The sequence below is a fragment of the Ahaetulla prasina genome, chromosome 1 (assembly GCF_028640845.1).
Source record: "Ahaetulla prasina isolate Xishuangbanna chromosome 1, ASM2864084v1, whole genome shotgun sequence".
Lineage (NCBI taxonomy): Eukaryota > Metazoa > Chordata > Lepidosauria > Squamata > Colubridae > Ahaetulla > Ahaetulla prasina.
In genome coordinates this window covers 343,362,626-343,368,625 of record NC_080539.1, presented here as the reverse complement: position 1 = coordinate 343,368,625, position 6,000 = coordinate 343,362,626, and the positions used below count along the sequence as shown (strand labels likewise).

The 6,000-nt window shown below is 40.4% G+C and overlaps 1 protein-coding gene across 1 annotated transcript in view; it reads left to right on the top strand.

The window, feature by feature from the left end:
- Nucleotides 1–1,899: 1,899 nt before the first annotated feature.
- The window catches only part of NUDT14 (nudix hydrolase 14), a 142,750-nt gene continuing 138,649 nt past the window's right edge, over nt 1,900–6,000 (top strand). The window contains exon 1 of the mRNA XM_058162874.1: nt 1,900–2,008. The gene's annotated coding sequence lies outside the window, so the exon portion shown is untranslated. The remainder of the gene's footprint in view (nt 2,009–6,000) is intronic.

Sequence of the window (6,000 nt, the reverse complement as noted above, 5' to 3'; positions counted from 1 at the left end):
AGATACAGGAATGGACACATTCTGTACATTCATTTGTGTGCCATTCAGTATTGGAATTTTTCTATTTCACTGTGATGTGTTGGAGGTTTGTTTTTTAATGCAACATAATATAATGACCTTGAGGCTGGGTTGCTGGTATCCATTTCAGATGATGAGAGAGAATGGATCTATCAAACTATTTTGTATTTATTACTTATTATTATGTCTCTGTAATATTTTTTTCTTCCAGTTTTATTGGAATAACATCCAGTAAAAATCCATAGCACAAGTGTTATAAATAGGTAGTTTTTTTAACCTTAAGTAGATTATTCTTTGGTCTAGACAGACTAAAATAGTATTGTGGGTCAAGAGGAGATAAATTCAGGGATGGAATTTAATCTCAGGTAAATTTTATTCAGTTCCCATAGTTCCTTGTTAGTGTGACTGAATTATGGGGAATGCAATCCACCAAATATGTAGGAAGTCAAAAATGTAGAAATCTGTTTTTCCTGTCCTAACCTGTTTTCTCAATTAGCTCCACAGATTAACCATACCCCACCTTATAAAAGGTGCATGTAAAATTGCAATGTATGGCTGTGAAAGTTGGACCATAAGAAAGGCTGAGTGCCAAAGAATTGAGGCCTTTGAACTCTGGTGCTGGAGAAGACTCCTGCGAGTCCCTTGGACTTCAAGGCTATCAAACTGGACAGACCTAGAGGAGATCAACCCTGACTGCTCTTTAGAAGGCCAGAGCCTGAAGATGAAACTGAAATACTTTGGCCACCTAATGAGAAGGAAGGACTCACTGGAGAAGAGCCTAATGCTGGGAAAGATTGAGGGCAAAAGAAGAATGGGGCAACAGAGAATGAGGTGGCTGGATGGAGTCACTGAAGCAGTAGGTGTGAACTTAAATGGACTCCAGAGGATGGTAAAGGATAGGAAGGCCTGGAGGAACGTTGTCCATGGGGTCATGATGGGTCGGACCCGACTTCGCAACTAACAGCAATAACCTTATAAAAACAGAATAGCACCAGTCCTATTCATATTCAATCAGAAAAAACATGGCATCTTATCTAATAGGAGGGAATCTGAAACTGCAGTTTCCTTGTTTAATTTTTTTTAACAAAACCTGCTTGAATAAGAAATAATCTAAAGAGATATTTTAAAAAGCTAATACATTGTATGTTGCTTTTCTGTTTGAAATGTGGGGGTGGGGGGGAAGCTTGTAGCTCCAGAATCTGATATGATTCTGCCTAAGGATCCTTCAGAAGTTGCCATATTAGAATATTGAATATAACATAAGTGGAAAGGTGAATAAATATGTGGTAAGCATTAACTGCATTTTAATTTAATTAAATCAATTCTTTAAACTTTAAGTAAATGTATTGCTCTAGTGCTCCCCATGTCACTCAAAGGTTTAAGAATGCAGCCTATATGTTGTTGAAAAGGATATAAATGATGAATCATTAATAAAATTTACAAGAAGAAAAATTGTTATTGCTGCTAAGGTGATATTTCTAACAAATAATGCAACTAAAATAATATCTTAAACCAAGTAATATTTTATGAAAAGCAAAGGATTACAGTACTAAGAACAGAAAAAGTTCTACTATTTTTTAAATATATATATATATATATATATATCTGAGATAATGCCAAAGGAAAAGCTAAGCTAAGCTAAACTGAGGCTCTTGGTGGTGTCTATATTGCAACAAAATATATACTCAGAAATATGTCATGCAGATAAAAATGCAGATAATGGGTTTCCAATATGGGAAACATTCTTGGAGTGAAACATTGTTTAGAACCCAAGTATGGTTTGGAATGCCAGCCGCCAAGACCTAAAATTCTTTGTGCAGGAATTATAACAACAGGAAACTCAAACAATGGTTCTGAAACAAGAACATTTCCTAGCACTTTGGGGATGGTCGCTCCTGCTTCTTAAAGTGGAATCACGCTATGTGACAACTAAAAGAGCTTTTCAGAACTCTGACAATTGGGCTGCTGTACTCTTGAGAAAAAGCTCCAAGTAAGTTCTATATTGTTGGCTTCGTTATCATTAGGAGATTGACTGCAACCATATTTTCCAAGCATGTACAATTCTCTTGGAAATCAAGACTGGCTTGAGCTGCTTTGATCACCTTCTGACCTCTTCTCCTGATGCTTCTGCCATCAGAGCTGAGGACATATGGCACGTCCGTGCTGGAAAGCTGTCTACACTTCCTTTGTAAACTTTAAGCACTGGGCAATGTTTTTCTTCTACTTCTATTCTAGTAAGAAACTTCTAGAGAGTTTGTTGGCATTTTTTGAGAATTTTGCTGCATTTTGTGATTTGCCTGCTTCTTTTTAGGTGTGAGAACTATATTTTCTGGCTAACCATAAAACACATTTATGTTCCAACTATTCTGGTTTTTTTCTCCTTAAACATATTGATCTAGCCATTAGACAGAGGTAACCCTTCCAGAATAGGAAGTGGTCCATAGGCTTTTATACTGATTCAAACTGAAATAAATAAATTAGTGCATTTTGGGAGAAAAATGGAACATTTCCAGGAAATGCCAGAACATCCTGTGGCTGGGAGCTAGAAGTACACTTCGCAATGTTTTTTTGTGTGTGACATTTATTCTGCATAAATTTTGCATGTTTGTATTGTGAACTATTTTGTAATTATGATAAAAGGTTGTATAGGAATATTTTGAATAACCAGCTAACAAACTAATCAACTAACCAAATAAACCAGGGGCAGGTTCCAAATCCTGTCACTACCAGTTCGCTTGTATGCGTGTGTGTGCGTGTGCTCGTGCACACACGTGGTGCTTCTGCGCATGTGCAGAAATTGGGACGGAGTGCCCAATCCAGTGCGAACTGGTAGCAACCCACCACTGAAATAAACAAATAAGGAATTGAGGCTAATTTTAATATCCAGTGCAACTTCTTAAGCAACAAAAGTTGCCACAGTAAAGATTTATTCCACAGTTAAATAAAATTGCTCCTAGAATGGATTGAAGACAAGATGTTCCTGTGCTCCAAGATGTATAATCTCTAGTTCTTTCCCTAGAACAAAATTATACTGCTTTGCTATCCATCCTTGAGTCCCCAGAAAATTATATCTGCATAAAGTTCTCTCAGCCCAATGCCTGACTTCTTTCCAAAATATTCATTGACTGATTTTACATATTTTTGAGGCCGTTCTTAGATAGTCTCTGAATAAAGGAGGGAATGGTAGTTCAATATAGGTACAGCTGAAAATATCTTGCGGGTGTTCCACTCATGGGTTGGGGACAACATGAAGGCAATGCTATGGGGCCATAGTAGATAAAAGATGTTTCAAGCCATGCTTTTGGCATGGTTAAGGCAAGTGAAGGAAATACATCGTGATTGCTTCTTATCACAGGGATGGAGAGCAACGGGCTGAAACTGAATCCTGGCAAGACAGAATGGCTCTGGGCAGAGGTGGGCAGCAGGTTCTGACCAGTTCTGGAGAACCAGTAGCGGAATTTTTTAAAATCATTTTTTAATTGATTTTTTTTGCACCACACCTTCACCCGCATATTTTATGAACAGAGTATTGGCCATATCATATCTTATACAACTTAACATATCCAAATACATTTTACTTAATTACAATTTCCGCCAAAATATTCTTTTTCCATATTTTTAATCATGTCTTAATATTTCTATGCTCATTTACATAAACCACATCTTCTTTCACCCTCAAGTTCTAATTTCTCCATTTTCCGGTAGCAGAAATTTTGAGTAGTTTCGAGAACCAGTAGTAAAAATTCTGACTGGCCCTGACCCAGGGGTGAAATGCTCCCAGTTCGGACCAGCTTGCGCGATCCGGTAGCGATGGCGGCTGATGGTTCGGAGGACCGGTAGCAAAAATCCCTGCCACACCCCGCCTCTGCTGAGCTGCATAATCAGCAGAGGTTTTTTGTTTTTACTTTTAAAAGCCGTTTTTTCTTCAGCCGAAACATGCCTTTAAAAGTAAAAAAAAAGCCTTTGAGGATCCTGCCCCTCAGCTGAGATCGGTAGGGCCTTTAAACTTAAAAAAAAAAATTTAAGTCTCCTCTGGCAATCTCACCTGAGTTCCTCATCAGCAGAACCTTACTGGTACTCTTACTTGTAGAAAACATGTTTTCTACAAGTAAGACTAGAGATTCTAAGGCACTTACCTGATTACTGATGAACGCATGGCTTTTTTCCCAGCCCAAAAGCAGTTTCACTTTCAGCCCAGACAGAATCAATTGCTTAGGTAATCTATTTCCTCAGTGATCAACTAATGCTGGCTGGCTTTGCTGGCTGAGGAACTCTGGGAATTGAAGTCCAAAATAAAATAAAATAATAAAATAAAATATTTGTGCAGCTTTCTGAGATTTGGTGTGTTTCTGTAGTGTTTCACTCTAACTACACAAACACACAACATCTCAGAAAGCTGTATGTGGCTTTGTGTGTGTGTGTGTGTGTGTGAGTGAGTGAGTGAGTTGTGTTGTGTGTGTGTAAAGTGTGAAAGTTGGTCTTTGAGCTTTTTGTGGCTGTGTGAAGTGTGAAGTGCAGCTGCTTTTACATTGTGTGTGAGTCAGTTGTATTGTACTGTGTTGTGTGTGTGTAAAGTGTGAAAGTTGGTTTTTGATACCTCTTATTGTTTTGTATACTTTGTTTATTATTTTTATTATTTATTGTTATTGGCCATGCCCACCCAGTCATCTGATCACCAAGCCACGCCCATCAATTAAGCCACGCCCAAGGAACCGGTAGGGAAAATTTTTAGATTTCACCCCTGCCCTGCCCCCATCTATTCTCTGCCTCCCAAGTCCCAGCTGATCAGGAGGAAATGGGATTTTTGCAGTATCCTTCCCCTGGAGTGGGGTGGAAATGAAGATTTTACAGTATCCTTCCACTGCCACGCCCACCAAGCCATGCTCACCAAGCCTCACCCACAGAGTCGGTACCTTTGGGGGCAAGTTATTGGCCCCAAAGGAGGGAGTGCGCAACTTGGGTGTTCTCCTGGATGCACGGCTGTCGTTAGAAGATCATTTGGCGGCCGTCTCCAGGAGGGCCTTTCACCAGGTTCGCCTGGTGCGCCAGTTGCGCCCCTTCCTTGATCGGGATGCCCTATGCACAGTCACTCATGCTCTTGTTACCTCCCGCCTGGATTATTGCAATGCTCTCTACATGGGGCTCCCCTTGAGATGCACTCAGAGGCTTCAGTTGGTCCAGAATGCAGCTGCGCGGGTGATAGAGGGAGTCTCACGTAGCTCCCATGTGACACCTCTCCTGCTCAGACTGCACTGGCTTCCTGTTGCCTTCCGGGTGCATTTCAAGGTTCTGGTTACCACCTTTAAAGCGCTCCATGGCTTGGGACCTGGATATTTACGAGACCGCCTTCTGTTAGCGCATGCCTCCCACCGACCCGTACACTCACACAGAGAGGGCCTTCTTAGGGTGCCGTCCGCCAGACAATGTCGGCTGGCGGCCCCCAGGGGAAGATCCTTCTCTGTGGGGGCCCCCACTCTTTGGAATGAACTTCCCCCTGGTTTACGTCAAATACCTGACCTTCGGACCTTCCGCCGCGAACTGAAAACATATCTGTTTGTTCGTGCGGGGCTTTCTTAAATTGTTTAGTGTTAAATTTTAAACTTCTCTCTGGTTTTAATTGGGGTTTTTAGATTCTTAACTATTTTAATTTCGGCCACACTGTATAATAAGTTTTTTAATTTTATTTTAACTGTACATTGTTTCTTTTTATTTTGGCTGTACACCGCCCTGAGTCCTTCAGGAGAAGGGCGGTTTATAAATCTAATAAAATAAAATAAATAAATAAATAAATAAATAAAAATTGAAACCCACCACTGGCTCTGGGTTTGGGGTCTTTGGTCTATGTAGAATTGCCATCTTTGGTCTTAGACGGGGTGACATTGTCCTAGCAGGGCACAGTGTGTAATCTGTGGGTTCACCTGTACTCATGACTTCTGCTCAAGGAGCAGGTGGTGGTCATAGCCATGAGGGCCTTTGTACAAC